General features: G+C 50.2%; 1 pseudogene; it reads left to right on the forward strand.

Annotated features, from left to right (window-relative positions):
* The window catches only part of LOC123344864, a 136,714-nt pseudogene that overhangs the window by 21,617 nt on the left and 92,920 nt on the right, over positions 1-22,177 (forward strand).

Below are 22,177 nucleotides of genomic sequence, written 5' to 3' on the forward strand. Positions count from 1 at the left end.
GGGAGAATTGGACCCTTTGAGCCAACCCTCCCCCACCTGAATTTCCACCTTGATAAAATAATTTTACTATTATTTCCATTTCTGCCTATGGAGGACAAGGTCCTGTCGTGCTGCTCTCTGTAGAGGCGCTGAGTAAACAGACCCAACAGCTCACAATTAGAGCCAGGATTTCACAAACTCTGAACATCCCGTTAGTGTCAAAGGGACCCAAGTGGGTAAAGTTACTTTTATGCCAAAGTCTTTGTATGATCTGGGTCTAGGTTACGACAAAAGGCAGCAAGTGAATGAGACAAACCAACTGGAGTCTGAAGGGAGGGAGGGGATGAGGAGGGAAAAGTAAATCTCTTACAGATTGTGTGTCCTGGGTTACTTGTGAGGCTCCAGGGATGCTGGCTCCATTGCTGAGAGATGCCTGATTGAGAGGGGAAAATAGATTTCAGACCTTTTTATATTAAATACCTGAGTGTGTCTCTGAGCATCTCTGTCTGTTTCTCTGTCATAATTATGAAACAGTTTGAGAGTGGGGATGCTCTTATGAATATGAAAGTCTGAAATCTCACCTCTCTTCTCCTTTCTCCCCCAAGACACTCTGCCGTCTGAACTGGAGAGAAAAAGGGGAGAATCATTTGGAGCACACAGACAGGGTGAGTCTGCAGGTGAAAATTGCCTTTAAATTATGAGAAAATTCCAGAGAAAACGTCTTCATGAGATTGTAGCTGAAGTTACCAACCAAACTGACAGCGACCATGATACACACAGTCCTAAAAATAACACATTCAACGGTAAGGAGATCCAGGGGCCCATGTCTCCCCCCACACACACACACACACACACTTTTAAAGGTGGGATGACCAGGACACTTTTCAGCATGGGCATAGTTTGGGGGAAGAGGGCCACGTTGCCCCCACACACACACACTGCAAGCCTTGGCAGGGGTGGAGCATGGCAGGCAGTGTCTGTGCTTTGGGCAGGGCAGCTGAGCAGCTCCTCTCTGTGTAGTGCAGCCCCTGCCCACAGCACCAATCTCGCCCTGGTGCTGGCCTCTCTCAGTGGCCCCACCCCTGCTCCTCTTTCCCTGAGGCCCTGGCCAGGCCAGAAGCCAGAACCAGGCTGCCATCCAGGGACTGCACTGGGAAGCCCTGAATCCTCCACCTGCCCAGGGTGGTGCAACCCGGGGAGTGGGGACATGGGCTGGGGACTGCTGCCAAAGGCCCATGGACCCATGTCCAGGGCAGGTGGAGTGTCAGGGCTCTCCATAGTGGGCAAGTCTCCCAGCCTGGCCAGGGGGCAGGGCCTCGGTCAGGGTCATGGAGCGGGCGGGGACACAAAAACAGTCCTGACACCACCCTTAGTGCTGAGTTCATGCCCATTCTGATGAACAGAAACACTCTTAACTGAGTCACACGCGAACAGAGCTCCCTGCCCCATCCCTCTGCTTCACCCCGGTGCAGGGGTCTCCCATCGCTCTTCTCCAACATCCTGCCTTTCCTCTGGGCAGGGCTGGGCTCTCCCATTGGAGCTGCTCCCTGCTTCCTGGATTGGGGAGATGCTCTTCCTGTGAGACTGGCAGCTCCTCCTTTCGCTCTAGGCTGGAGATGGTGCTACCACACCCAGTGCCACCTCCTACTCTCTGGTTTTAAGGGAAAAATGTTCCTAATAAGAATTTGTATTTACTTCTGTTTATTTTTAATGGAACAGGATATCGAAATCTGTAAATGTCGTGCTCTTTCCTCCAACAAGTAAAACTTTTCTACAAATTTGTCTCTTCATAAGGGCATTTCTTTGTTTATTTATAAAATTTTGGGGAGGAGATTTTTAACCAGAAAAAGATAAAAACCCAGATACTGCATCACTAACATCAGTTACATCTTTGCCATTGACTTCAATGAGTATAGGATTAAGCACTGAATGCACAAGTCATATCGCTAAAACAATAATGTTGATATTTTGAGGGCCAGAAATTCCAGTCTGCACCCCCAGAGCTACAAGCAAAGCCAATGGGAATGTGAGAGATAATACAAGGAAGCAGAATTGGGCTCTAATGGCCAGATTTTTAAAGGTATATGGTCAGCTAACTCTCACTGAAATCAGTGGGAGTTAGGCTCTTAAATACCTTGAAAAATCAGACCCTAATTGCATAAGGAATTCAAAACTTTCAGAATTGTAAATCATTACAGAATTGTAAATAGTCAGTTACGGTTCGACACTTAGCTCTTGTGTGGCCACATGGTTAATAAAACATGAATGAAATGTTTGGTATTTAGGGGCCAGGCGTTCATATCATGAAAACACTCCTTTAAATCTGCATTAACGGAAAATATTCTTAAATAACTTGTATTTACATCTGTTTGCTTTATTTCGTTTCTTTAGGGAAACGTCTTGGACAAATCAGTAAGTTCAATTTTTCTCCACATAGAACCTTTTCCATTAAATTGTTTGCTGTTTTATTTATTATTATTTATGATTATTATTATTAAAGAGAGATCAATTTGAAAATCACATGAAATATCAGTGATAATGTATTGCTAATGAGGGTAAGAGAAATCAGAAAGAAAATGTTCTTTGAAATGTATCTTCTCTGAGGGTAAAATCCACATGGTGCTGGAGATACCATGACATGGGGGACCAGGAGGACTTTGTGCAATCAAATGTCTTCTTGCCTCATTAGACAAGTACATAATTTGGTCCAACATGAATCTTGTGTGTAATTATATTTGAGGAGGAGTTTGTTTCTTTTTAACATTAAATGAAAAAATAAATTGGGATGAAATGAAGCCTGATAAATTCCCCACCCCCGGCCCCCCCCCCCCGGTAATATAAAAAGTTATACATAGTGTTCAACTTTCACAAAACTCAGACAACTGTATATCCAAGAGAAAAAATGTTCTTAATGATAATTTATATTTATTTCTGGGATTTTTTTTTTTAGGGAAACCTGATACAGAAATCATTAAGTGTTGTGCCCTTTTCTCAAACAAGGAAAACTTTGTACAAATTTGTCTCCTCATGTTTTATTTTTTAAATGAGAAAAACATGAATGCCCTGATGCTGCACCACTACCATCAATTAGAGCTGTGCCTTTTATTTCAACGAGTGGAGGATCCAACACTAAATGCACAAGTCACATCCCTAACAGAATAATGTTGATAATTTTAGGGGCCGATATTACATTCCGTGCACACCGAACGCTCCCAGCAAAGTGAATGGGAACACGTAATCTGCAAGGAAGTGGGATGGGGCTCTAAGGGCAGCTTTTTAAAGGTATTTGGACACCTAATGCCAATTGAAATCAATGGGAGTTAGCAACCTAAATACCTTTAAAAATCTGGCCCTAATTCCCTAGGGAATTCAAAACTTTCAGAACTAAGTCCATGCAGATAACCAGTTATTTTTTGATACTTTACTCTAGTGTAGATACAAAATGAGCCCAAAGGTCTACACCCCAATTTTACAGGCCCCCAGCCCATGTCTTGTGAGCCTGCTTAGCTGACATGGGTCAATCGGGGGTATTCAGTTGCTGTGTAGCCACATCCTATGAGACTTCGCAGGTGCTCCGTGCCCTGCCTGTGGGTTGGAAAGAGACTTTTCTCCCCAGGTACCTCAGTGGTTTCCCTGCCCATAGTCTGGATGAGTGGGGCTGTGAGGGACAGGCTGCATGGTGGGAGATTGGGGTTGATTCCATCCTAGAAGGGCAGCACTTAATTAGTGTGTGTTTGTTTCTGGTTCTCTGTTACCTAGATGATCTTCAACGAGAACTTGGTAAGTGTTTCTATTTCTCGAATGCAGCCTTTTCCGTGGTGTTGAAACTATCTCTAGATCTATTGATCTTTCAACCTTCTGCTAGGTGGAGTCGGCAGCAAGACGGGCTGGGTTCAATATCAAGGGTTCCTCTTAGCAACACAAACTAGAAAACACTTGAGAGCCCACCCAATAATCTGGGGAAATGTAACTCCTGGGACTTTTTAAGACTATATAGTGGCCCCTTCAAGGGTTATAGTGGCACTGCTGTACCACTGCAGCTGCCCTGCAATCGGGTCTCCCGTGTAGCTGCTTTGTGCCGACCTCCCACCAGCATAGTTCAACCACCCCCAATGAGCGGCAGTAGAGTGTCTGCTGCCAACATAGCACTGTCCACACCAGTGCTTTTGTCAGTGAAACTTATGTTGGTCAGGGACGTGCTTTTTTCACACCCCGACTGACAAAAGTTTTACTGACAAAAGTGCTGGTGTAGACACAGGATAAGAGACAAAACTTCTCACTCACCCGCCTTGAGTCTGGGTGTAACAAAAGAAAACTTGTATTACAAGGCAAAGGGACCCAGCATTGTTTTGGGAAAACACCACGGCCATGATTCGAAAGCATGAAACCCTGAGCAAACCCCCACCCCACAGTACATTGGGAAATGTCCTTTGCCTCAGTTTCCCACCTTGCCCTGTGACAATCCAATGAGCGAATGACCTGTAACACACCACTGCCCTCTCCCACCACTGTAGCCCACTCTCACAGTTGGTTGTTTTTAATCAACCAAGACCCAGAGTTCAGAGGTGCCCTCACATGGCTTCACCTCCCACCTCTGAGAGGCATGTGGGTGTTGGGGGCATTGAGCAAGTCATCTGCTGCTGCCTCCACATCTGCAACTGGCTTGCTGCTGCTGCTGCTATCACTATCACCACTGGTCCTAGGTGCCGACAGCCCCATAGCACACACGGGGAAAAAATTAGCAGGTGCTCGGCACCCACCAACAGTCAAGCTCCCCAATCCCTCCAGCGAATCTCGCCCACTGGCAGCCTCGCTGACGAACTCTTCCCCCTCCCTCCCAGTGCCTCCTGCCTGCTGCAAAACAGCTGTTTCACGGCACTCAGGGTGCTCTGGGAAGGAGGGGAGGAGCAGGAATGAGGCATGCTTGGGGGAGGAGGTGGGGAAGAGGTGCAGAGGGCAGGAACTTCAGGAAGCAGATGGAATGAGGTGGGGCAGGGACTTGGGGAAGGGGTGGAGTGGGGGCGGGGCCTAGGGCAGCGCAGGGGATTGAGCACCCACTGGCAAGAGGGGAAGTCAGCACCTATACCACTGGCTGCTCACTGCCTCTCATCCCTGAAAAGGGGAGGGACATCGAGCGATGCCTCTGCTGCCTCTGGAACTGGCTCACTGAGGCTGCTCTCTGCCACCACTGGCTGATGCCTCTGCTGCTGGTCCTGCTGGTTTTTCTGGTGCTGTTACCCCTGCCACCGCTCAGCTCCACTGCTGTTCTCACGGCTGCTGCTGGCCCCCCACTGCCACTTCTGCAATGGTGCGTTCTGAGGTTCCACAACTTACCGAGGGATTCCAGCAGGCCGTGGCTACTGCTGCGTCTCCATGTTGTTCACTGCAGCCCTGTCCCCACACTAGCTCTACGACCTGGCCCCTAGACCTGCTCATAAGTGGTTTCAGCTCTCGCAATCACTCAGCTGAAACAAGGGCTCTCCATGGGGTCTAATCAACTCTGGCTTTAAACATGGGAGAGGGGAGGTTTGGTCAAATGGTACCTCAGGGTCTCTAAGGGGAATTCATAGCATCAGGCAGGGACACCTGTCCCCTCCCGCTCTGATTTTCACTGGGTTTTGCCATCTCTATCCCCTGCTTAGCCAGTGAGCTTTAATTTAGGGTGTCACTGTGACATACCCAGGGTACAATCCAGACTAAGGAGTAGCTGTGTCACTCCCACCCTGCATCCTGGGTGCCCTCTACAATGCTCTGCCTCTGTAGCCTCCTACCTGGACATCTCACAAACAGCCTCCACTGGGGCTGGATTCTTTAGTTGATTTGCAGATTAAAACCAAGGCCTTAAACTGGCATCAGAAGGGGACGGGGAGACAGTGAAGGGGCTGGAACATGGGCCTGATGTGTCACTGTGGCCTAAGCCCTGGAGAAGGCCGGCAGCTGCGTTAGGTACCAGCTGGAGCCTTCACACTCAGCTGTGGATTCAGTGACCTACAGTAACCCAGCCTGGCGGTGGCAGAGGCAGGGATCACTGTGGCCAGACCCTTGCCCTCAGGAAGATGCAGAGTTTCCTAGTGAGCTGAGATGTTTAGACACTGATGCCACCTGGTCACCTAGGCCTAGTGAAGGGTCACATAGGACTCGAGTCTTTGCACCTTGACTTTGGTGAATGGGGCTGTACAAATTCAATGGAATGAAGGGGAGAGTCTCATCTAGTTCTTCAAAATGTGTCCCTGCTTCTGAATCACTTTGCTCTTGCCTGGGTTCAGCTTAAGCCAGCTGCTCTTCATCCCAGAGCCCTGGTGTTCCTGCATTTGCTCAGCTGAATTCTCATCCCTCTCTCTGTGTTTGGTTTCAGACTGGAGAAGAAACATCATCTGCCCAGGTAACTACGGCTCCTATTGCATCAATATCCAAAGCTCCCCCTGCCCTGAGATTTCCCGTCCCTTTTTCTCATACAGTTAACATTTTACACTAGCTCTTTGGGGCAGGGACAGCTCTGTACTAAGGTGAAAAGACTCAAAGGTTTGTGTGGCCAACGTTGTGATTTCGGTTGCCTCGGGAGTTCTTCTGTGCACACTGGGAGCTCAGAGGATTCTCACCGAGATGCTGTTAGAGTCCCTGATGGGGCTGGAGGCTCTGGCAGGGCAGGTGGACAAAGGGCTGGACCAGGCCAGGTTAATGTCTAGGCTGCTCATTTCAATTTTCAGAAGCCCTAACAGGGCTGCATGTGCCCAGACAGCTGCTGCTGCTGCTGCTCTAGCCGTGGCACAGGTACATGGCAGCCAGCAGGGGTTAGCACATTCACTGCACAGACACCCATTGGTCACACCCAGAGATACAGAGACCTCATCACACACTGACTGCAGCCCCCAAACACACGGCAGGATCCAAGCTGCATGAGGAGCCAGGGAAGCCAGTAATGGCGCAGAGAGAGCCAGTGTGGGCTCTGGAATTCCTTGGGGAAGATGGGGCAGGAGAGGAGAGGCATGGGGAGGGGTAAGGTTAGGGAGTGGGAGAGGAAAAGAGGGATGCCTAGGGGATTTCGGGAGTGGTCCCTGTGGGAAATGATTCTTCCAGGGGGCAAGTGCTCCCCAGAGGGGTGGCAAGTGGGGCAATTTGCCCAGGCCCCCACAAGAGTTTTCCGGGGCCCCTGGAGCGGGGTCCTTCACTCGCTCCGGGGGCCCTGGAAAACTCTCACGGGGCCTGGGCCCCTGGAGCGAGTGAAGGACCCACTGCTGAAGACCCGAAGCTTCTTTTGCTCCAAGTCTTCAGTGACAATTTGGCGGCCACCGAAGACCCCAGGCCCCCTGAATCCTCTGGGCGGCCCTGCAGGGGGCCACAGTTGAGGTTGGCTAGTCAAGTCTCATGAAGACTGTGATGTGGTTCCAGAGGGACCTACCCCCCTCCCCCCAAGCTGTGTGAAAGGGAAACATGGTGGGATATGAAGTGCACTGGTGATAAATGAATGTACCATGGAGGAGAAAAAATGAACAACTCATTCACATTACAGGGTTTGAAAATAAGTGCAGCAGCAGCTCAGTAATGCAACCGGGAATTCACTGTGGCCAGCTTGACAAAACCCTCTGCTCACTGCGCAGCTCTGGGGAAAAGGTCAAACAAAATGTGAGAATCCATAAAAATGGGCTGGTTTACAACATGGAAATATTATACAGCCATTCTATACATGTGGTTTGCCCTCATCCTGAGCACTGTGTTTGGTACCGCTCACCCCATCTCAGAAAGGGTATCGAAGAAGAAAAGGGGGCTCAGAGAGAGGCAATGAGAATCAGCATGAGGAGAGATTGAAAAAAATTGGAATTTTTTACCTTTAAAAGAGGTGCGAGAGGGGAACACGATACAAGTACAGAATATTGCACAAACCCCCTGAACAGAAGATGATTTAGGTTGAAATGTCAAACACTTGGTAGTTAGGAAATGCCAGGTTTCTGCCTTCCTGAACGTCCTTAATTCTCACCCCTTGTGCCTCCATCCTGGGCAGTGAAAGAATGAGACAGGGGTCCTGTGGCAAAAACGGTGTGTGATCACGTAATTGGAGATTGTATCATAACACACACGGGACACTGGCTAATAGTCTAAGCCCAGGGACACAATATGTTGCCAGAGAACACAACAGAAGGGTAGTGAGAGTGGAGAAAGCTTTACCGGCAATAACAGGTACAGACACTGGGAACTGGTGGGAATAATTTCAGTTCTTCCATCTCCTCGTGCAGCTCTGTCTTGTGGTCTTTGCAATCAGTATGTGACATGGCCAATACAGCATCGGGCTAACAGAGAGAGTGAGAGAGAGAGAGAGGTTGTGTGTGTGTGTGTGTGTGTGTGCGCGCTCGTGCACTGAGTTAATCCGGTCTTTGCCAGCGTCAGACAGGAAGATGAACCATCGAGCTTTGGAAATTAACAAGACAGCAGAGGAATGTGAGCCAAAGAAATGGACACACATTTTTTTCATTTGCTCATTTTTGCACCATAAACCACATGCTTATCAGAGAGTTTTCTTCATCTTTTGCTTGTGCTAAGAATCAGTGCACTAAAGGAGACATCTACGCCAGCCACCTACCCAACTCCTAAACTGAACAGCACAGACTGGGTGGGACAGATTGGTCAGTGAAGGAGGTAAAAGTCCGAGAAATGGGTCAGGGTCAGTACATTGGGGAAAGATAACATGGACATGAGTTTGGTGGTGGGGAGAGAAGACTGGACTTAGACTCCCAGGGTAACTTTGGAAAATGGGGCCTAGGAACTCTGTGGATTTTGAAAATTGTACCCAAAGCCAACAAGTTCATGCTCATTCTCGATCTTTAGTTAAGGAGGGCGACCCCTGACCCCAGTAGACTGTCTGCAGGGACAAAAACCTGCTACAGTCAATAACTTGGAAGGGGAAATATCAAATCTTCTCCTATGCCCTAGCTGCCCTCTGGCCTTTATATCATATTCCCAGGAGCCAAAAGAAAACCCTTTTCTCTCACCCATGGCTGCCAACGGGTGGGGGCAGGGAGGCAAAAGGGGCAACTGCCCTGGTGACTGGAGATTAAGGGACTGGGACCCCTGGCCACTGCTACCATGGCTGCAGCCAGAGCCCAGGGCCCTTTAATTCATCTCCAGAGTCCTGGGTGGTGGGCCGGTCAGCACTGCAGGGCGGGTGAGGGAAAATATCCCTCAATTCTGTTGGCAGCCCTGCTTCCATCCCTTTTCAAAAGTCCATTTCATGCCTCAGGCCTCCTCCCATTGAATTCCAGGGGAGATTGGCCAGCGACATGAATGGCAGCCGGACCAGGTCTTTGGTAGCAGGCTGGCAATGTCACTTCAGAGTGTCAGAAGGGAAAGGCTAATTTATGATTATTAATAATTATAAAAGTGATAGAAATTCTGCTAAGGAAAAAAGAGTCTGTTAAAATTGTAGCCGCTGACAGAGAAATGCTCACACGTGTATTTGGGGATTGTTTACTTTATGCTGAACTCTAGAACGTATCTTTTCCCCAGTGTAACATTTTATAGGCATAAGGGGCCACTCAGTCATTCCCAGAACGCTGGACGTTTCCAGACTGTCGGGTTTGGTTTGGGCCCCCCGGTTCCACCCCATCCTCCTTGGCGTGATGGTGTGTGTGAGGTCATGCCGCATAGGGGACACCATTTTTCAGAGATGGAGGGGGCGGAGTGATGTCCCCCATCCAGCACTGGACAAAATCACATCCATTTTAGCACCCGTGCTGGACAGCGGACAAACCTCTCAAACAGAGGAGGGTCCATTTAAATCCAGGACGAGTGGCCTCCCTCTCTACAACGCTAATTTCTGTTAATGTGCTTGTTCAGATGAGCTCTCATCTCTGACTCTGTGTTTCCAGGGCTGGGAAGTTCTGCGCCACCTGTACAAGAAGGTAACTGAAGTTCAGATTCTATCAATGTGCCAGTCTCAGTGGCTGTTAGAACGTTTTGCTTCTTTCCCCTGACTGTGGCCGTGGGAGGGGAGTTTGTTGCTCAGGGCAGAGCTCACAAGCATCCTGCATTTCACAGCATGGGAGGGGAGGGAGGTTGTGTAGCCATGGCCTGATGTACAGCAGTAAATCCAGACACTATTGTGTCTACTCCTCTTGCCCCTCCTCTGCCTTCATGTGCAGTGCGACCTGCAGAGCTTCCTGGGCTCACAGCCCAGCCTGGCTGCACAGCCACTGACGTGTGCCAGCCCCTAGCACAGGGCCAAAGACACAGCTCCTTCTCCCCACAGCTCCCCAGGGCTGTCCCTGCTCACAGCCCCCTCCCTGCCTGAGGCCCTGGGGGCCAGAGCCATGGGCTGTGGAACAGGAGCAAACTGAATTCTGGGTCTGTTAAATGCCCAGTAACTGAGGATTAACAATTCAGAGTTTGGAAACCGAGGAAATGACGTGTAAATGCTAAAAGTGTGAGATGGGGAGACACGTGGCAGGATCTGCCCGACACCCCTGAGAGATTTGACACTGATCCCTGTGTGCTGGGCTGTGAGGGATTCACCTCGGGGAGACATTGCTGGGAGGTGGAGGTGGAGGTGGGGGATGGGCGATACTGGGCTGTGGGGGTGGCCAGAGAGTCTGCGGGGAGGACAGGAGGGATCAGCCTCAGCCCTGAGGGGGGGATCTGGGCTGTGGAGCGATGGGGGGATCAGTTCCGGACTCTCACCTCCCCTGAGACCCCCCTGCCCCTGAGCCGGGCCCCCAGCAGGATCCGGGTTTGTCTGGACTGTGGCCGGGGGCAGGTGACATTTATCGATGCTGGTGACGAGGCCCCGATCTTCACTTTCCCGCCGGGCTCCGTCCCTGGGGAGAGAATCCGACCCTGGCTCTGTGTGGGGCTGGGATCCCAGCTCTGCCTGTGTCCCTGAGACCTGCAGCAGAGGCAGGGACCAGAATTTAGCCTCTCTTGCCTCGCACACCCCAGTCTGTATGATTGTGGAGGACTCCCATCTACCTAGCCTCTGTCTCCTCATCTCTATGGCCCCTGGAAGCACCTCCCCTCCCTCTCTGCAGCCTCAGGAATGGGGGAGGAGGGGGAAGACCCCTGGGGCTGCAGGAGGGGCCCTGAGGGGCAGAGGTGGGGGCTGGGCAGGGGGCAGCACTAACAGCCGGGCTGGGCACATACGGAGGTGGGGGTGGCAGGGACCCAGCATGAATCAATCAGGGTTTGGGGGGTTGGGGAGAAGCAGCAGCAGCCAGGAGCGTTTTGTACAGATCTGTGTCCTTAGATCTCACTGGGGGCTTCCAGCCCTGGATCAGCACGAGGGGGGAAGGGATAAGATCAGGGAAAGAAGAGAGCAGCCGAGGGGGATGATCTGTGACAGGGAGGAGAGACACAGGGAAATAAACAAGGATGGAAAGTGAGGCTAGAACAATAATGAATAGAAAAGGACAATACGGAAGGAAAGGGAACGTGAGCGGGACGGGGAGATTTATTACATGTTACTGAAAGTGAGACTGTAACTCATTAATTCCCTATATTAATTCCTGGCCATTGGTGCAATTTTAGTGCCATAAAAAAAACTGTTCTCAGTAGCTGGGGATCTCCTGGCGGTGCTGCGGTTATTAAATCTCCCTCTCAGCTCCTTTTACTTTGCTACTTTCCAGCTACTTACTGTAAATAAAACATTTCAAACAATTCTTCGTGTTTGTTGCACTTTAATGTTCCAGCTGCAAGGAATATTGAGCCTCTGGGAAGAGAGTTTGGATTTTACTGTCTGATGTGTCACTAACCAGCCTGTGCTCTGCCTCTGTCCTGTGCACACCCATGTCAATCAGGAATTGCTCAGCTGTGCTCTGCGGAGAGGTGACTGTTTGCACAGGGTGCAATCCATGAAGGACTCAGGTGTTGCAATGCTGAGAATCACAGTGAGTAGTTTTTAGGCAGTGAGAAAATCACAGGGACAGCAGCACTGTGACCCTCAGAGCTGAGTCAGAAGCCTAAACTCCCTAGACAATGCATGGGCGACACAGGCACCTTACAATGTGATTCACAAAAGCCACCTCAGTTGGCAGGGAGCCATGTAAACCAGCCAATGGGAGATGCCGACAAGGGGGGAAGGGGTGTCCTAAGTCACACCCCTCTCACGGATAGGTGCCTATATCTGGGCTGCAGAGGGGTGTGTCTCTCTGCTTAGCAACCCACAAAAAGGAACACACCGTCTGACATCCAGGGCCTCCTGTCGCCGGGTGCCTGGTAGTGGTGGCAGCAGCTGGGAGCCCCAGGCCCTTTGAAATCGCCCCAGCAGGCTGCAGGGCTCCTAGGCGCATGCACTGGATGGGTGCAGTGGCACATTAGGGGAAGGAAAAGCCCCAGACCCTGGCAGGAGCCGCACTGGCCAGGGGTGTGGAGAAGAAGCTCTGGACCGTGGTAGCTGGGTGGGGGGTTGGGCAGCAGAAGTCCTGGACTCCAGCAGGAACCACGCAGGGTGGGGTGGGGTGGGGGGCAAGAAGATGTTGGGCTGAAGCCCTGACAGCTGAGACTCTCTATCTCCTGTGCTCCCTGTGCGGAGCTGGCCTGAGCCCCTCACTCTCCTGTGCCCTCTGTGTGGAGCTGGCTCTCACTCTCCAGCTGTGGAAAAATTCAGCCAAATCTACTCACCTTGGTATCTCCATTTCCCCATCACCACACAGCCATGAAGGGATTCAGCTTAGGAGGCAGGGTCAGCATTAGCCCCATGTGGCAGGTGGGATGTAGGGCACCCAGAGGTGAAATGACTTTCCCAAGGCTAAGCAGAGAGTCAGTGGCAGAGCAGAGAACCAAACCCAGCACACCTGAGCCTCAGGCCTGTGTCTTAACCACTGGGTCACCCTTCCTACCCGAGGAGGGGGAACCACCTCTGCTGTTTTGAGTGGGTGGGTGGGAGCAGGCACTAGACAGAGCCACCAGGAGATGGGGAGCAGAGAGACATGAGAAAATGGACATGGGTGGGAAGCAAGAAGGGGGAAACATCAGGAAGGGGAGCAAGGACTTAGAGAAGAAACAAGAGCGAGGGAAAGGGGCAGGGAGAGCGATAGGAAAGGAGAGGGTGGAAAACTCCCCCCTGCTTGCGTCTCCCATCCACCTTCTTTCCACAGCCGTCAGTGGCCTCAGCTCCCAAACAAGCCCTAAGCAGGGGTGAAGCACAGAGACTGGGGTGTTACTGAAGGCAGCTTGTAGCTGAGTGTAATGATTTTAATACATTGTAATTCATGATAATGTAATGCTGTAGTTCACTGCTATTTTAATAATGACATTGCTGTGACACCAGTGATAGACACACATTCAATAACTAGAGTATGAAAGAAGTGTATAAATATGCTGAAAACTGTCAGTTCTGGGGACAGACTGAGCCCCCCCAGACACACACACCTCACCCTTAAGGCAGGAGGGGGCAGAAAGGAGTGAGCAGTGGGTAGAAGGAGGCTGTCAGGGGAGGGGACCTGGGGGAGGGGGCAGAGCAGGGGCAGGAAGTGGTGGAGTGGGGTGAAGTGGGGGCTTGGTGTTGGGGAAGGGGGAGGAGCCGGGATGGGGCACCCACCGGCACAACCAAAAGTCAGCACCTCTGGCGCGTGGGGTGGTACTAGCGGCAGGAGCGAAGGCAGGCGGGTGGGGATGTGGAAGCCCTGGCCGTGCCGGAAGAGCCCCCAGCAGCGCAGTTGAGTGGGGGCCCTGAGTGCAGTCTAGCGCAGGCGCAGCACCACCCAAATGTCAGGCAGACGGAGTCCACTTGGGCGCAGCTTGTGCATGCGGGCACCAGTTGGGGCCCATTAACTGTTCTGCCCTGGGGCCCGGAATTGCTGTTGTTGGGCCTGTGGGGACTGTGCTCATGTCCTGCTTGGGGCCCACAGCCCAGTTCTGTGTCCGTTTCCCCTTTCTGTTCACTGTGCTGTGTTAGATCAACGATGACACTCATTTAGGGGATTCCCTTGGGTAACTGAGAGATTTATGGTGTGAATTCTCACCGTCACAGCACTGCCAATCCCAGGCATTTAAAAATCTTAAATCAGGCCAGCCCCTCAAAATCATGAGATTTAATAATACTAAATGGTAAATATTAGTATTATTTTATTTGCCTTTTGGTTTCTCAGAGCTTTAGACTGCACTCAGGGGCCCCCAAATGGGTGGGGGGTGGAGAGAAGGATACACTTTACCAAGGCCGGAGACCCTGGGGCCCAGCCCAGGCTGCAACCCTCATTACCATGTGTGAGAGGTGGCCTGAGCTACAAGTTTGTACAGGGCCCAAAAAAATTATGCTTGAACCCTGACTGCACTGGGGTGACATTTTTATGTTTTTTTCTGCCACAAAGAGAGCTAGATACAAAAACAATAGCTAGAAAACAAAAGCTGAGAGTCTCACCTCCTCACATGCTTCCAGGAGCTGGGGCTTCATCAAACACAACAAATATCACAAGACTCATGATAAAATCATGAAAGTTGGAGATGCTGCAGCCCCTTTCTACTGAGCCAAAGCAGCATTAGTGTAAATGAGACTCGGGTCTTGAAAACACTGATTCCAGCTTAACCCAGCTTTTAGCCTGAGAGTTTATCATCACCAGGCTTGGAAGAATTTATCTTTTATTCATAAATGTTGGCAAACATTGCTTTTGCTGTCTACACACAGACCAATGAAAAATATTTCAATTGATAATAAATAATTAGAGATATACAAAGTAAGAACAAGGCTGCTTGAAAACTTATTTGTGTTTGACTGAAGGACAGTGACTCTGCATCTTTTGACAGGTGATGTTACCATCTGTGTTTTCATGGTTATAAAGCTTCAACTTTTTGAATCTCAGTGTCTGCTGACATGAAATCGTTGTGGTCTGACTCGATATTGACATATCCCTACATAATTTCCTGCAACTGTGAAAACTGAAATTGAGAACAATCGGAAGGAAATGCTAAACCCAGAGTTTTGTGCAAGTGTGAAAATATAACCCAATAAATATTGAAAAAATGCTTAAAACTAGCTGCAGTACTAGCTGTGTGTGTGTATATATATATATATATATATAAAATGAATTCTGCCAAGCCTGACTATTCTTCCTCAGACACACACACTCTGCTCCTTCGAGAGCACCACGATAGGGGGATGCCCCCCAGCCACAGGGCCCTGGGGCACATGTCACACAAACGCCTGCAGGCTGCAATGTTCCCGGGGGCTCCTCCCCGCTCAGCAGCAGCCAAGTTAGTCCCAGTTTGGTAAACACCAGGTGTGACGGCACATTGCGAAACTCTCACGTTTTGCTACTAGTTGCAGTTTCTGCCGCACAACGTGACCATCCGGGCTCCTGTTCAGGACTTGCTGCTGCCTGGTCCATGGGGTTGCGAATCAGGAGGGACAGGGTTTGTGGTCGAAAACACTCACATTCTGCTTCCTCCTGGCTAATGTGCCAAATTGACCTACTGCAGGGGTCTGGGGGGTTCAGCGTTTTAATTTAATTTTAAATGAAGCTTCTTAAGCATTTTAAAAACCTTATTTTCTTTATATACAACAATAGTTTAGTTATATATTATAGCCCTAAAAAGAGACCTTCTAAAAATATTAAAATGTATTACTGGCATGCGAAACCTTAAATCAGGGAGACTAAATGAAGACTCGGCACAGCTCTTCTGAAAGATTGCCAAACCCTGATCTTTTGGGTGCTTGAGGCGTGTGCTTTCACTTTTTTGTGTGTGAATACGTGAAAAGGGAGGTAAGGTTTGGGGGTACAGAGCACTCCCCTGACCCCAAGGTGATAACCAGAGTGGCCCCATTCATTTTTTCCACTGGCTTCCTCCTTGATTATTTCCATTGACTTGGCTCCCTATGCACCTGTCACTGGTCCAGGGATGGTTGCAAATCTGGAGGGATGGGGTGTAATGTGCCAAATTGACCTATTGGATGAGTGAGGCACGCGCTTTCCCTTGTTTGTGTGTGAATTTTATAATTTGCATTATATATATGGACACAAAACCTAGGAAAAGTTTATTCTTTCTGCGTCTTATTTAAAGTTTTACAGTAATCTCTTGCTTCAGAATGCCTCATGGGTCACCCATACTGTTTGCAATAGGATTCAACATGTGGCTTGTCAGCTGACTCTTTACTGATTCCTGAACAGCTGGTAGCTCAATATTAATCTGAGATAGATACTATATGCAGAAGCACAACTCTGTATATATGGGGAGGGGGTGATTATTGACCTTTGTGCATATGTAATAGTTTTTGGTGTTTGTAAGACAAGGTATAATAATGAACTTTCGGAAAAGTTCCAGTTTGGTGTGAGAGATGTTACTTGTACCTAAATGCACTCCCCTTCCCCACTCCCAGCCCTACGCATGCTGGTTTGGGAATATCACTACTGTAGTGTCAGCTTTTAAGAGAGCTTCACATGCAGAGCCGTAAATAGGGATTTTTGCACACAAGGCAAGGAACAGAGGCAGCATGTCCGGCTCTTCCCTATTGGAAGGAAGGATCCACCAACGAATTTCTGCAAAAGAGCCGCCCCCCTCCATTGCTGACGACCAGCGGCAATTCGGCAACAGGTCCCCCAGTCCCTCTCAGAGGGAAGGACTTGCTGCCGAATTGCCGCTGAAGGAGAGACTGTCTGAGCCTCTCACTTTCCGTGCCCGAGGCAAGTGCCTCACTCGCCTTGCCCTCGTCATGGCAACGTTCACATGCACCACTTCTAGTATTACGGTAAGTTAAAACAAGCTACAGTACATTGGGACATTAATGCTCTATTACAGTGTTTGCATTAGCATATTAAAAGCTATAACACTTAACAGACTAGTTAGGGCCGGCTTTAGGAAGTTTGGGGCCCACCCAATTCAAACATTTTTGGCGGGGCCCCAGCAGGGATGACTTTTTAAAAAAGGAAAAAATAGTTTAAAAAAAAAAAGCCTTTCCTTTCTTAGCAACCAGTTCCCTATAAAAAGTTCTGATTTAAGGGATGTTCCAAAGAATGTATTTTTGGTACCAATAGGGTTACCATACAGGGCCGCCCAGAGGATTCCGGGGGCCTGGGGTCTTCGGCGGTGGGGGGCCCCCGCTTTGGCGGTAATTGGGCGGCGGGTCCCGGAACGGAAGGGCCCCCCACTGCCGAATTACCGCCGAAGACCCTGCTGCACTTCAGCAGCTGGTCCCGGGGCGAAAGGACCCCCTGCCGGTGTGGGGCCCGGGCCCCACAAGAGTTTTCCAGGCCCCCCAGAGCGAGTGAAGAACCCTGCTCCAGGGGCCCCAAAAAACTTTCGTGGGGGCCCCTGCGGGGCCAGGGCTTGGGGCAAATTGCCCCTCTTGCCCCGCCCCCCTGGGTGGCCCTGATGTCAGTTAAAACCATGTGAGGAGGACGTAACCATTAACCATTACAGGTAATTAACCACCAAAACAGTTTACCAAGGCACTAATGGATTCTCTATCCCATGAAGTTTTTACATCAAGATGGGATGGCTTTCAAAAAAGATCTGCTGTAGTTCCACCCCAGGCTATCTAAGGTGCTCATTTGCCCCTCCAGCAGAGTATCTCAGCCCCTCACAATCTTTCATTGATTTAACCCACAATACCCCTTTGAGGTAGGGCAGTGATTCTAGCCCCATTTTATAGAGGGGGAACTGAGGCCAAATGACTTGCCTGTGGTCAGTTAGGAAGTGCACAGACTTGAACATAAGCTTACCAACTTTGGGTCTAGCATTGGTGCAGGAATCACTGGGTGAAATTTTATGCCCTGTGTTCTGCAGGTGGTCAGACAAGATGTTTTAATGGTCCCTTTTGGCCTTCATATCCACAAATCTGAATGAATATATGAAAACACAGTAGGGGCTGACCCTGTACACAGTGTAGGCCAGGGGCCAGCAACCTTTCACAAGTGGTGTGCCGAGTCTTCATTTATTCACTCTAATTTAAGGTTTTGCGTGCCAGTAATACATTTTAACATTTTTAGAAGGTCTCTTTCTATAAGTCTATAATATATAACTAAACTATTGTTGTATGTAAAGAAAATAAGGTTTTTTTTAAATGTTTAAGAAGCTTCATTTAAAATTAAATAAAAATGCAGAGCCCCCCGGACCGGTGGCCAGGACCCGGGCAGTGTGAGTGCCACTGAAAATCAGCTCGCATGCCGCCTTCGGCACGCATGCCATAGGTTGCCTACCCCTGGTGTAGGCCTTCCTCTCGAGTAATCCCATTAGGTTAAAAAAAGCTAGTCATGTGATAACAGCTATTCATGTCAATAAAGATTTGCTAAATCTGACCCGTTGTGCATGTTCTTGCTTCCTGTGTTTTCTCAGCAGTAAGTACGGAACTCTCTGGCATCTCTTTGGGAAACAGAAATCATTATGAGACACAGTATGGAGGAAAAGTGCTTAATAGGGCACAGTGCAGCACACCATATCGATCCATTTTCCTCTTACTTGAAAGAATGACTGAATGCACAAATAACTGAATTTTCATTTTGTAATTTGAGCATTTTTTTTCCATTTTTCTGAAGATGCCGCCCTAAACAAAATTAATACTGGAAAAGAGAATTCAGTGTGGCCCAGGGCCGCCCAGAGAATTCAGGGGGCCTGGGGCAAAGAAATTTTGGGGGCTCCTTCTATAAAAAAATTGCAATACTATATTCTCCTGGGGGCCCTTGCGGGGCCCACAGCAAGTTGCCCCACTTGCTCCCCTCCACAGGCGCCCCTGGGAAAAAAAACCTTCTGCATTTCAGCACAAACCCAGTTTTGAGAAAACTTCTTTACAAGGTATCACTGGTTCTAGCATCAGCTAGTGCTAAAAGGCATAAAGCTCATTAAAAGCTTGGACAAATATTTTCCATCAAAACTTTTTCTGGATCGAAAACTAGGGGTTTTTAAAAAGCAGAAAAAAATCACGGACAACGTCTGCTTTCCTTCAAAATTTGTTGTGTTTTTTTTAATTGAAAAGCTGAAATTAGTCTGCCAAAACCTGAATATGGTTTGAGGTTTCAGAAGTGTGTGGCCAAATATTTGCTGCTTGCTGTGTTTGATTGTTTAAAGAAACAATAAAAAAATTCTGCTTAAAAAAAAATCCAAAACTTTTGAACTACCTCAGCTTGTAACCAAACACCTGAGCCCATCCAGGCAGAGATTTTTCCAGGTTTCTGATACTCTGCTGGCTTCCTTGACTCATATCTGTCTCCATAACTTTGGGTTCATTTAGGTTAGAACATAAGAACAGCCATACTGGGTCAAACCAAAGGCCATCCTGCCCAGCATCCTGTCTACTGACAATGGCCAATGCCAAGTGCCCCAGAGGGAGTGAACCTATCAGGTAATGATCAAGTGATCTTGGATGGCAGGAGCATCTCCACCCTCTGACAAACAGAGGCTCGGGACACCATTCCTTACCCATCCTGGCTAATAGCCATTTATGGACTTAATCTCCATGCATTTATCTGTTTCCTAGAGACTGGCTCCATGGGGTCCCTCACAAACTGGAGACGGTTACTGTGGGTTTGTCTTTACTATAGCTTATGTACATACTCCACGAACTGAGCATTTGAGCTTGTTCCAGAATCTGGGATGAGCCTATGTTGTCAAAACTGAAATGCTCAAAATAGCACATGCATGTGAATGGACACAGGGTGCTAAAATTAAATTAATCCACGGGTTCTCAAACTGGAGGTCAGGATCCCTCAGGGGGTCACGAGGTTATTACTGGGAGTCGTGAGCTGTCAGCCTCCACCTCAAACCCCGCTTTGCCTCCAGCATTTATAATAGTGTTAAATATATAAAAAAGTGTTTTCAATTTATAAAGGGGGGGGGTCACATCAGAGGTTTGCTATGTGAAAGGGTCACCAGGACAAAAGTTTGAGAACCACTGAATTAACCCCTCTGAAGCCTCAGAGAATGCAGGGGAGGGGTGTCTCCCTTGGTAGGGTTGGGAAGGATATTGCTCTTCCATTTGATCCTTCCCCCAAGTGGCTAATTTTAAATGAAGCTACTACCCTCCCCTGACATGAATCTCCCTGTGGCACTGAAATTACATATACACTATAATTTGGCATTTGAGAAGTGAAAGGGATGGTAGCTGTAGACGGGTTGGACTCACCCCTGTGGCACCTCCTGCTGGTGACTCTGGGAATGAGCTCTGTTCCAGCACAGAGCCCCCTCTGCAGGCTGGTGTTCCACCTGTCCTCAGGCCCCTGTGTCCCTCCCTGGACCCGGTGCCCTTTTACATGGGGGTGCTGCCCCCTGGCAGTAACCCCTTTCTCTTAGGGTCTCCTCTCCTTGGGGAACCTTCACCCTCTATCCCCACCTTGCCTCAGTGTATGGCTGCTGCCAGTCATTGTCTAGCCCCACATCCTGGAGCAGACTGCAGTATCCGCCTACTCATCACAGGCAAGGCGGGTTTGGACCTGCTGCCTTTGCCTACCCGTGGGCTGCCCTCGCAACCCCCAGTACCTGTTAGCCCAATGCTAGGCCGCAGCCTGGGGCTTTCCAGGCTGCAGCTCCCCAGCTCCTCAGCCTTCCCCAGCCCTGCTTCACTCAGGTATCCAGTCTCAAGCTCCCTACAACCAGGCCCTTCTCTCGCTGAAGGCAGAGAGAAACTGACTGTGCTTCTGGCATCCCTGGCCTTCTTATAAGGCCCTGTTGCTCAGTTTGGGGCATGGCCCCAGCTGCAGCCACTTCCTCAATCAGCCCAGCCTAAAGGCTGCTTTCTCGAGCCTCGGCCCCTTCCCAGGGCTGTTTTTAACCCCTTCAGGGCCGGAACAGGGGTCCACCCTGCCACAGTGCCCTAATGGAAAAACTAACAGCTTGGCTCTTCTGCAAGCCTCAAACTGCTGAATGAGCTTTAGGGCAGGGAAGGCTGTGCCTCCCAAACAGCCTGGCTCTGCCCCCTATCCGACCCCCACCAACTTCCTGCCCCCGACTGCCCCCCTCAGAATCCCCGACCCATCCTGCTCCTTGTGCCCCCTCACTGTCCCCCAGAGACCCCACCACCACCCTGGGACCCCACCCCTGCTCCCTGTCTGCCCCAACCCCTAGCCACCCCCCCCAGAATGCCCACAATCCCTTCCCCCTGACCATCCCCCAACCTCTGCCCCCTCCCTGTGCCCTGACTGTCCCCAGGACTCCCTGCCCCTTAGCCAACCCCGGCCCCAGCCTCTTACCCCCGGCTCCCTCCTCACCCGGAGCCTCAGCGCCTCACTGAACAGCTGCAGCATGTCTCGGAGTGGCCTGAGCCCCGCCCCGCTCAGAGCCGTGTGGTGAGGGGGCGGGGCTGTGAGCTCAAGCCGAGGGGAGCTCTGCGTGGAGCTCGCAGCCCCCCCCCACCACCACACGGCTCTGAGCGGGGCGGGGCTCAGGGGCCCCGCCGGAGACACGCCGCTTGATGCACTAAGGCTCCAGGAGAGGGGCGGAGGTGGGAGCCTCAGCTGTTCTCTTGGGGGCCCCTCCGGGGCCCGGGGCAAATTGCCCCCTTTGCCCCCCCGTCTGGGCAGCCCTGTTACCATATGTCCATATTTAAAAATTCCTCCCAGACAGCAATTTAAGAACCAAAAAGTCTAACATGTCTGGGAAAATGCGGCTGTATGGTAACCCTACCTACAGTTATTTTTTAAAAAGATGGGACTGAACTAGAAATGAGCTCCGTTTCACATGTGTGGGTCCCCGCCATTCCCAGGGAGTGTGCTAGGGTGACCACATGTCCCGATTTTATAGAGACAGTCCCAATTTTGGGGTCTTTTTCTTATATAGGATCCTATTAACCTCCACTCCCTCCTTATTTAAAAGGATTTTGCTACACTCGGACTCCGTGCTTGCGAGTGGGGAAGTATTGCCTCCTAGAGGCGCCCGGGGGGGGGGGGGGTGTGGTATGTAATTATCCCAGGTCACTGGGTGGGGGCTCGAGCCGGTTTTGCATTGTGTTATTGAAACAGAACCCCTGGATACTGAACCCGGCCCTTGTTGCTGCCAACTCAGAGGGGCAGAAGGGCTACACCCCATCACGATTTTTCACACTTGCTGTCTGGTCACCCTAGGGTGTGCACATGTGTGGGTACCAGCTGCTCTCTTCTCCCATCATTGAAGCAGGTATGCAGGGTTACTGCCCAGGGAATTGCAGGGCACCAGTGGACATGGGGCTGGCTGCAGGCAGGGCAAGGGGTGCAGCAATGGCTGGAGACAGGGGTGTGTGGGGTAGGGTGGGGTGGGCTGGCTGGCTTCAAGCAGGGCCATAGGGGGGTGCGGCAGGGGTTGGCTGGAGTTAGGGCAG

Source organism: Mauremys mutica, chromosome 12 (genome assembly GCF_020497125.1).
Source record: "Mauremys mutica isolate MM-2020 ecotype Southern chromosome 12, ASM2049712v1, whole genome shotgun sequence".
In the NCBI taxonomy this organism is placed as follows: Eukaryota; Metazoa; Chordata; order Testudines; family Geoemydidae; genus Mauremys; species Mauremys mutica.